This window comes from Nylanderia fulva, unplaced genomic scaffold (assembly GCF_048542155.1).
Source record: "Nylanderia fulva isolate GAGA-0341 unplaced genomic scaffold, ASM4854215v1 Scaffold1008, whole genome shotgun sequence".
Lineage (NCBI taxonomy): Eukaryota > Metazoa > Arthropoda > Insecta > Hymenoptera > Formicidae > Nylanderia > Nylanderia fulva.
This window is the reverse complement of record NW_028189202.1, coordinates 6,690-16,967: the sequence shown is the minus strand read 5'-3', so window position 1 is coordinate 16,967 and position 10,278 is coordinate 6,690. Positions and strand designations below refer to the sequence as shown.

The window sequence follows — 10,278 nt, the reverse complement described above, 5'->3', positions numbered from 1 at the left end:
TCTCAAAATGGATGTACCCGACACCAACTTGGCAATAGAATAAGGGTTCAAACGGTACGAAGAGATTAACTTCTGGAGGAGGAGTTATACCTCTAAGGGTGAGTGGGCACATTTGTGTTTGTTGCGTAATCGAATTGATAATGCGTCATTCGCTCGTAGATCTTCGGTGAACCCGGCAGTTATCGAGAAGTTAGTAGTCGTCGGCAAAACCGTCGGTAATTGTTCAGTAAAACACTGGTAAGGTGCCAGTAAGATGTCGATAACCCGTTGGTAAAAGAATGTATGTCGGTATATCGTCGGTAATGTCGGTAAAAGAACGTATGTTGGTATATTGTCGATAACGTCGGTAAAAGAACGTATGTCGGTATATCGTCGGTAATGTTGGTAAATCGAAAGTGTTCTCAATTGATTATTGTTTAAATGACTACCTTGTTGTACGGATTTACGAAGTTATTTTTTGAGACACAAGATTTTTAAGAGATTGAACTATTTGCGTTTTTCCGTGTTAGAATTCCGAGAGTGGCACCGCATGTGGTGGTCGACCCTAGTTTTATAGCCCGACCTTTTTTTTATAGCTTCCGCAGTGACGATGGAAAAGAGGAAAAATGCGTCGGAGATTTTTCTAGAATGTTCTCTTCCACGTGGTAGAAGCGTCTCTGAATTTGCTAACACGCGCGATTCCTTAGGTTAACGTGAATTTCACTTACCTTTAGTAGCACTTTCTTGATCGTGTCGGCTCGTACTTGGAGGTAGTGCGTGCGGCGAGGGTCGTTCACTGGGATGTTTGGCGGCGGCAGGCGTCGTGGTTGGAACGTTATTGGTATGCACTTCCACTGTAGGAGTTCGTCGTTGTTATTATTTTTAATGTTGAAAATGTTCTCGTATTCAGGATCGGCCTGATATTCCACTCCGAGGAATTGAGAATATTCCTCGGTCGCTGATTCGCGATAAAGTCGGTTTAGTTTTCGTAATTGATTCTTTCTTCCTGCGCGTCGCGTCTTAGGCATATTGAATTTGATGCATCCTCTGAATGATTACTCAAATAAGGAGGGTTGATATGCGGCGGACCTCACTATCAATTCCTTATTTTGGCAAATGCTGAGAATGTTAATTCTGACTGTGATGAGCGGTGGTCCGCTCCAAACACAGTTTGAATTATTCTGAATTCAAACGCCGTATGACAAATTTAAACGCTATCGTATTTTATCACGGGAGTGGAAGTTTTGAAGAATACTGAACACTAGTTTTCACACATGAATACACTGATTTATTCGTATAGTAGTACAAAATTCGAGACTAAAACTTAGAATTAGAATTTAGATTTAGACTTAGAATTTAGAGTTAGAATATTATACTTAGAGTTAGAATTTTAGAGTTAGGATTTAGAATTTGGACTTAGAGTTAGAATTTAGGAGTGCGACTATACTGTTCGGTGTCGCGCAGAGAACTGACGAAATTCGGGACTGTTCTGAGGTCCTTCGTTTCGGCGGCTCGGGCCTGCGGCGGCCTGGAGAGGGGGAACTCTCCGGAGTAGGGGCTCTCACCGTGGTGGGAGACCCTTAGGCGCTACGAAGCGCCACGCTTAGTTTCTAGACGGAGTTAAGCGTCATGGCCGGCTTGGCGCGCTTTTCAAATAGCGTTTAAGGAACTTGGAGTAAACGAAAAAATTTATACGGCCGGACGTGACACTTGCTTGAATTTCTTCACGTTGAAATTCAGAGCACTGGGCAGAAATGACATTGCGTCAACACCCGCGAGGGCCATCGCAATGCTTTGTTTTAATTAGACAGTCGGATTCCCCTAGTCCGTGCCAGTTCTGAGCTGAGCGTTGAATGGCGGCCGAAGAGGACGACCACGACGGCTCGCGCCGCCACGGAAGCCTCGCAGCAAGGAAGATCCGCGGGAGGCCAAGGCACGGGACCGAGCTCGGATCCCGGGACCGGCGCGAGAACGCCGACCGTTCACCTCGCCCAGGCCCGGCACGTCAGCCAGACCCGCTTCCCGACCAAGCCCGACACGCCCCGCTCCTCAGAGCCAATCCTTATTCCGAAGTTACGGATCCAATTTGCCGACTTCCCTTACCTACATTATTCTATCGACTAGAGGCTCTTTACCTTGGAGACCTGCTGCGGATATGGGTACAAATCGGCGCGACACCTCCACGTGGCCCTCTCCTGGATTTTCAAGGTCCGAGGGAAAGATCCGGACACTGCCGCAACTGCGGTGCTCTTCGCGTTCCAAACCCTATCTCCCTGCTAGAGGTTTCCAGGGAACTCGAACGCTTATACAGAAAAGAAAACTCTTCCCGGATCTCCCGACGGCGTCTCCAGGTCATTTTGGGTTACCCCGACGAACACTCTTACGAGGGCACGAATTGTATGCGGTTCCGCTGCCGGGTTCCGGAATAGGAACCGGATTCCCTTTCGCCCGACGGGCGTGTGTCTTTCGTATAATATTTATTATTATTTCTCGACACTCAAGTATATTGTACGCCGTCATTGACATAGGATTTCTCCTAGGGCTTAGGATCGACTGACTCGTGTGCAACGGCTGTTCACACGAAACCCGTCTCCACGTCAGTCCTCCAGGGCCTCGCTGGAGTATTTGCTACTACCACCAAGATCTGCACCGACGGCGGCTCCAGACAGGCTCGCGCCCAGACCCTTCTGCGCTCACCGTCACGACCCTCCTACTCGTCAGGGCTTCGTGACGACGCGAGAGAAGACTAACGCCCGCTCCCGGTTGCCGCCCCACTTGCCGCTGACGGCAGAGTATAGGCTCGACGCTTCAGCGCCATCCATTTTCAGGGCTAGTTGCTTCGGCAGGTGAGTTGTTACACACTCCTTAGCGGATTCCGACTTCCATGGCCACCGTCCTGCTGTCTTAAGCAACCAACGCCTTTCATGGTGTCCCATGAGCGTCGAGTTGGGCGCCTTAACTCTGCGTTTGGTTCATCCCACAGCGCCAGTTCTGTTTACCAAAAATGGCCCACTGGCACTCTGATCCGAAGATGCTCGTGGCTTCATAATTCAAGAAAGCCAGAGATCTCACCCATTTAAAGTTTGAGAATAGGTTGAGGTCGTTTCTGCCCCAAGGCCTCTAATCATTCGCTTTACCAGATGAGACTCGCGCGCGTTCCGTGCGGAACGGCCGAGTGCCAGCTATCCTGAGGGAAACTTCGGAGGGAACCAGCTACTAGATGGTTCGATTACTCTTTCGCACCTATACCCAGTTCCGACGATCGATTTGCACGTCAGAATCGCTACGGACCTCCATCAGGGTTTCCCCTGACTTCGTCCTGACCAGGCATAGTTCACCATCTTTTGGGTCCCAACGTGTACGCTCTGGGTGCGCCTCTTCTCGCGATGAGAACGAGACGCCCCGGGAGTGCGAGGCCGCATCGCGACGCGGCCCATCCTCCCTAGGTCGACGGCCAGAACCGACCTTCACTTTCATTACGCTTTTAGGTCTCGCGACAAGTCCCAATGACTCGCGTACATGTTAGACTCCTTGGTCCGTGTTTCAAGACGGGTCCTAAGAGTACCCAAAGCAGTAGCGTCGCCGACCGGTATCGGGCTCCCGCGAGACCGCGGGAGACGTTCGTAGGCCTGTCGAAGGTGTACCGTACTGTAACCAACAGCGGGCCAGGACCGGGGACGGCGCGAAGTCCGTAACCTCCGAGTACCGTGGTGCGCGCTTGCGACGGTCTCGACGCACCGTGAATAGTGCGGCCTGATACCTTGCGCGTACCGCCGAGCAGCCGGCCGGGCGACCGAGGGTTTGTCGCGTGCCGTTTTACCGGCGACGCGACAGACACCGCACCCGGGCCGTAGACCGACACCCAGCGGGTCGCGACGTTCTACTTGGGGAGAAGTGCACGACGACGAGCGCCGGACATCGGCGCACGGTAGCGTGCCCGCGCGCGAGCCGCAAGGACTCCGCGGGACATCGCCGACCGACGCGAAGCCAGCGCCGCTGACGATGAATCTCCCCGTTCGATCTTTTGGGTTTCTTAGGTTTACCCCTGAACGGTTTCACGTACTCTTGAACTCTCTCTTCAAAGTTCTTTTCAACTTTCCCTCACGGTACTTGTTCGCTATCGGTCTCGTGGTCGTATTTAGCCTTAGATGGAGTTTACCACCCACTTAGAGCTGCACTCTCAAGCAACCCGACTCTAAGGAGAGATCCTCCCGAGGCGCGCACCGGTCGCTACGGGCCTGGCACCCTCTACGGGTAAGTGGCCCCATTCAAGATGGACTTGGACGCGACGCGGCACCTCGGGATAAGCGGATCCTCCCAAACACCACATTTCCCTGCGGCGGAACCGCGGGATTCTGTGCTGGGCTCTTTCCTGTTCGCTTCGCCGCTACTAAGGAAATCCTGGTTAGTTTCTTTTCCTCCGCTTAATAATATGCTTAAATTCAGCGGGTAATCTCGCCTGCTCTGAGGTCGTCGCATAGTGAGTTTTCGTAGCCGTTTGCCTCCTCCGCGTCGCTCATCGTCGTCTCTCCTCTATAATATATATTATAAGAGGGAGAGAGAGTGAGCGTCGAACGAGAGAGCAGCAGCGGCAGCACACGAAATACGCGAGAAGGCAAATCGCCGGGGCGCTAACCGCACACACACTCGTTGGTGGTAATGGAGACGATATATCGCGGGGTTCGAGATTCTCGGCTCTCCCTTCTCTTTCATATACGAAATTCGGGCGGAATCGATTCGACGAGTACACGACGCGGCGCGCCGGTCCCCTTTTTTCGCTTTACGAAAATTTCGTGGACTCGGACACGCGGTCGGCTCGCGATTCAAAACCCTTCTCCGTAAAGAGGTAAAGGATTACGAATGCTCTCTCCGCCGGACGACGACGCGCCGTATATTTCTCCGTAATACCGTTATGTGTGCGGGCAAGGGCGCCTCGGCATAAGACGCGCGAGCGCTATCGCACCGAGAGACGCGGCACAGAGTGCGAGAGCAGTCCGGTCAGTCTGTGTGATGTACGGAGAGGAGAGACGGTGAGACAAGCGCTACCTACTTTCGGGAGACAACGACGCACGCGCCGCTCTAGGGAAAGCGGTGCCATTCACCGTCCTGACCCTTTTTTTGGCCGTTTGTTGCTCCCTTCGCGCGCGCTCTTACTCTCATCCCATTTCTCCTCGGCTCTCGCGTACACACACGACTTGGATACACAAACACGCTCCCCCTCTTAATTTGCGCAGCATTCTCTGGGCGCGCGTTCGCCAACGTTTTACACGCTTGTGCGCTTCTCCTCCTCATTATTATTATTATTTCGGTGTGTCATTTCAGACGACGCCAGGATTTGCACCGCGGCCGGTCGGCGCGGCACAGACACCTCGGGCGAACGTCCAACGATCGCTCGTACGCCCATTGTAAGCGTTGCACAGGGCACAGGCGACGCGCGCGCCATTCTCTGGTCGCCCGCGTCGTGGCCGTGCGCGCTTTTCGGGCGCAAGCAGTTTAGGGGTACTAAAACGACCCTCAACCAGGCGTGGTCCGGGAATTGTATCCGTGGACCGCAATGTGCGTTCGAAATGTCGATGTTCATGTGTCCTGCAGTTCACAAGTTGACGCGCAATTAGCTGCGTTCTTCATCGACCCACGAGCCAAGTGATCCACCGTTCAGGGTAATCGTTCGAAATTTTTGCGTTCGCGAAGAAACGCGCTTCTCGTTCAACCATCGTGGTCTCTTCTCTCGGACGAGAGAGAGAGAGAGAATAATCGTGGTGGCTCTTCGATCAGCCTGTCCGCGCGCGTCCGAGGACGCGCGCGGACCGCCGCCTCCCGCCAGGGAAGGCTACGGCACAAAGATAGAGTTGTGTGTTTCTCGTTCGGAGCGTCTCTCCCGCAACGGGAGAGCCGGGGCGGAAGCTCTTTGAAGAAACCGTCGGACCGATACAGTTGACAGATTGGTCGAAATATCATCGATCCCTTCTCTGTGTTATATATATATATTATAATAATATATGGGGGTCCTCTCGCTCGGCACTCGCGGTCGCACACCGTGTGTTCTCGGCACGCTGACCGCTGCCCCGCGACAACGGGGAGGGCGCGCGTCGACGAACGTCGTGGGTGCTGCACACACGCGTGCGCGGGCATAGGTTACCACCGGTTCGCGCTCAACGCCGAATCGACGCTCTGTGTGTGTGTGTGGCCGGAGAATGGCACACACACGAGCGTGATCGCGAAGCGTCTCGCTCCGAATCGTCGTCGAACACCGCCGAGCGCGCTGCTCTGCTTGCCTACTACTTTCGGTCAGAGAGGCGCGACGGCGTCCGTCGTTATATCAAAACACAACAACAAATTCCGTCAAATCCGTTATTTTCTTTTTCTCTGAGAGCGCCTTTTCAGCGCGTCCATTTAGTCGCCGACTGCTGCGAGCGCGCGTCTCTCCCAAAAGAGAGGACTCTCGACGCAGAGCAGGACCTTCCGGAACGTTAATGATCCTTCCGCAGGTTCACCTACGGAAACCTTGTTACGACTTTTACTTCCTCTAAATGATCAAGTTTGGTCATCTTCCCGGCAACATCGGCAATGCCGAGACATTGCCGCGCACCAGTCCGAAGACCTCACTAAATCATTCAATCGGTAGTAGCGACGGGCGGTGTGTACAAAGGGCAGGGACGTAATCAACGCGAGCTTATGACTCGCGCTTACTGGGAATTCCTCGTTCATGGGGAACAATTGCAAGCCCCAATCCCTAGCACGAAGGAAATTCAGCGGGTTACCCGGGCCTTTCGGCCAGGGAACACACGCTGATTCCTTCAGTGTAGCGCGCGTGCGTCCCAGAACATCTAAGGGCATCACAGACCTGTTATTGCTCAATCTCGTGCGGCTAGAAGCCGCCTGTCCCTCTAAGAAGATTTGTTTGTACGTTGGTAGTAAAAACCCGCCAGCCGAAGCCGGGGGCCTTCGCGATACCATAAGGTACGCCTATTTAGCAGGCTAGAGTCTCGTTCGTTATCGGAATTAACCAGACAAATCGCTCCACCAACTAAGAACGGCCATGCACCACCACCCACCGAATCAAGAAAGAGCTATCAATCTGTCAATCCTTCCGGTGTCTGGGCCTGGTGAGGTTTCCCGTGTTGAGTCAAATTAAGCCGCAGGCTCCACTCCTGGTGGTGCCCTTCCGTCAATTCCTTTAAGTTTCAGCTTTGCAACCATACTTCCCCCGGAACCCAAAAGCTTTGGTTTCCCGGAAGCTGCCCGCCGAGTCATCGGAGGAACTTCGGCGGATCGCTAGCTGGCATCGTTTATGGTTAGAACTAGGGCGGTATCTGATCGCCTTCGAACTTCTAACTTTCGTTCTTGATTAATGAAAACATTTTTGGCAAATGCTTTCGCTTCTGTCCGTCTTGCGACGATCCAAAAATTTCACCTCTAACGTCGCAATACGAATGCCCCCATCTGTCCCTATTAATCATTACCTCGGCGTTCCGAAAACCAACAAAATAGAACCGAGGTCCTATTCCATTATTCCATGCACGCAGTATTCAGGCGAAGGTAGCCTGCTTTAAGCACTCTAATTTGTTCAAAGTAAACGTACCGGCCCGACTCGACACTCAGTAAAGAGCACCGCGACGGGATATTAGTTGGGCCGCCCCTCGCGAGGCTAAGCCCACCGGTAGGACGTCCCACATCACGCCAGATAAACACCGCGAGCGGTGAACCGACGGTGTGCGACACAGATTCAACTACGAGCCTTTTTAACCGCAACAACTTTAATATACGCTATTGGAGCTGGAATTACCGCGGCTGCTGGCACCAGACTTGCCCTCCAATGGATCCTCGTTAAAGGATTTAAAGTGTACTCATTCCGATTACGGGGCCTCGGATGAGACCCGTATCGTTATTTTTCGTCACTACCTCCCCGTGCCGGGAGTGGGTAATTTGCGCGCCTGCTGCCTCCCTTGGATGTGGTAGCCGTTTCTCAGGCTCCCTCTCCGGAATCGAACCCTGATTCCCCGTTACCCGTTCCTCATCGGAGGAACTTCGGCGGATCGCTAGCTGGCATCGTTTATGGTTAGAACTAGGACGGTATCTGATCGCCTTCGAACCTCTAACTTTCGTTCTTGATTAATGAATGAAGGAGAGAATGAGAGCGTTGCGGAAATGAGTGAGATAGCGTGTATGAGAGTAATTGGTGCGAGACTCCGTAAATTCATGTTTACGGAGACGAACAAAATTTCTAAGAGTGCGAGTGAGAAAATACTGGACATTGTGGGAGAATATGAGGAACAGATGATGAAAATGTTGTGCAAAAATGAGAGAATACAGGGGAAACTGGATGAGTGTATGCGTCAAGCGAGTCGGGATTTAGCCTACGGCGGAAGTGGAATGAGCTATGCGAGCGTGAGTGCGAAAAATGTTGAAAAGAGCGTGATTGAAAAGGTACAGGAAGTGAATGTGAAAACGAGTGAAAACGAAAGAGAAGAGTTATGCGGTAATAGTGAGAGCGGATGATGCAAGTGCGAGTGTGACAAGTGAGGAAGTAAAGGAGAGAATGATGAAGCATGTGAGCAAGTCACTGAATGTGCGTGTGAAAGCGGTGAGGAAAGTGAGGAATGGAGGTGTAGCGATTGAGACGATGAGCGAGAGTGAGTTGAAAAGAATAAGAGAGTGTGGTCAGTTTAAGAATGCTGGCCTAAAGGTTGAGCTGCCTCGCAAGATAGGCCCAAAGATCATCTTGTACGATGTGCCGAATGATATGGCGAGTGAAGTGTTAATGAGAGAAATGTATGAGAGGAGCTTGAAAGGGCGAGTGGATGAGAGAGTATTTATGGAACGTGTGCGTGTTGTGAGTAGGAATGCGAAGAAAGATGCAACCTGCGGAAATGTGATATTAGAAGTTACGAGTGCAATAAGAAATGTGCTCTGTAGTGACGGACGAGTGTTTGTGCATTGGAAGGCCTTTAGGGTGAAAGAGTTTTTCAGTGTGCTGAGGTGCCACAAGTGCTTCGCATTTGGGCACATGATGCGGCAATGCACCGAAAAGGAAAGACTGTGCCAAAAATGCGGATGTGTAGGACACATGATGAGAGATTGTAAAAAGGAAAGTGTGTGTAGAAACTGTAAGCTGAAAGGGAGCAAATGTGATCACTCGGTTCTGTCCGAAGTGTGTCCGGAATACGTGAGAGCGTTAGAAAGAGAGAAAGCGAGAATAAATGACGAATGAATGGTGCGTGAATGTGGTGCAGTATAACTGCCAGAGAGCGTATGCGGTTATGTGTGATCTGGGTGAGATGATGCGCGAACGTCGAGTGAGTGTAGCACTGCTGCAAGAACCGTATGAAAGGCATGGACGTGTGGTGGGCTTGCCCATAGGTATGGATGTGATTGTGTGCGAAAGTGGGACGGTGAAAGCAGCAGTGGTGGTAAATGACTCTAGGTTAGACGTGATGTGCGTGAGAGAGTGTACGAATAAGCTTGGAGTGAGTGTGTGGTTGAAGGGGGACTTTGGCGAAATGTATGTGGTGTCCATGTATTGCCAGTATGGTAAGTGTATCGAGCCGTACTTGGCGTACATGGACAGAGTATGTGAGACGGCCGGGAGAAAGCGTCTGCTGATAGGTATGGATGCGAATGCCGTCTCTCCCTTGTGGTATAGCAAGGGTGGAGGCAGCAGAGAGAGTGAAGCGCGTGGTAGAGTGATTGAGGAATGGATGATTGCGAGCGGGATGAATGTTGTTGAATGAGCCAAGCGAGTTTTACTCGTTCAGCGGGCCGAATGGGGAGAGTGACATCGATGTCACTTTCGTGAACGGCGTGAATGGAGGGTGCCGGTATGAGTGGGAAGTAAAGCCGACTGGGGAGTGAGTGACCATAACGTATTGTTAATACGGATGGTACACAGAGAGAATGTAGGTACGAATGAGGGCATGCGTAGATGGGTGTGCAAGGACGTAGACTGGGAAGGATATATGTGTGATATGCGAGAGAGTGCGTTAGAGGATGCAGCGAGCGCCATAGACGAAGCGGATGCGCAGAGCTGTGTAGAGCGAATGATGAAATGGATCCATAGTGCGAATGATCGATGGATGAAGAGGTGTAAACCTGTGTATGCTAGGAAGCTTGTGTGGTGGACGGATGAGCTTGAGAAACTGAAGAAGGCTGTAGGAAGGAGCAGACGTGCCTACCAGCGTGCGAGAAAGAGGAATGGAAGCAGAGTGGAAGAAAGAATGAATGAATATAAGTATGTTTTGCGGGAGTATAAGGAGGAAATGCGAAGAGTGAAAGAGGAAAATTGGAAGCGATTTGTGTGCG

The 10,278-nt window shown here is 51.8% G+C and overlaps 1 non-coding gene and 2 pseudogenes across 1 annotated transcript; all 3 read right to left on the bottom strand.

Moving 5' to 3' along the window:
- Positions 1-2,097: 2,097 nt before the first annotated feature.
- Positions 2,098-4,429, bottom strand: LOC146725195 (large subunit ribosomal RNA; annotated as a pseudogene).
- A 1,058-nt stretch (positions 4,430-5,487) lies between these two features.
- Positions 5,488-5,642, bottom strand: LOC114943635 (5.8S ribosomal RNA). Its single transcript, XR_003822063.2, has one exon. It is a non-coding gene; the product is annotated as a 5.8S ribosomal RNA (ribosomal RNA).
- An 816-nt stretch (positions 5,643-6,458) lies between these two features.
- LOC146725194 (small subunit ribosomal RNA) lies at positions 6,459-7,187 on the bottom strand (annotated as a pseudogene; the record flags this gene model as incomplete).
- Positions 7,188-10,278: the final 3,091 nt, after the last annotated feature.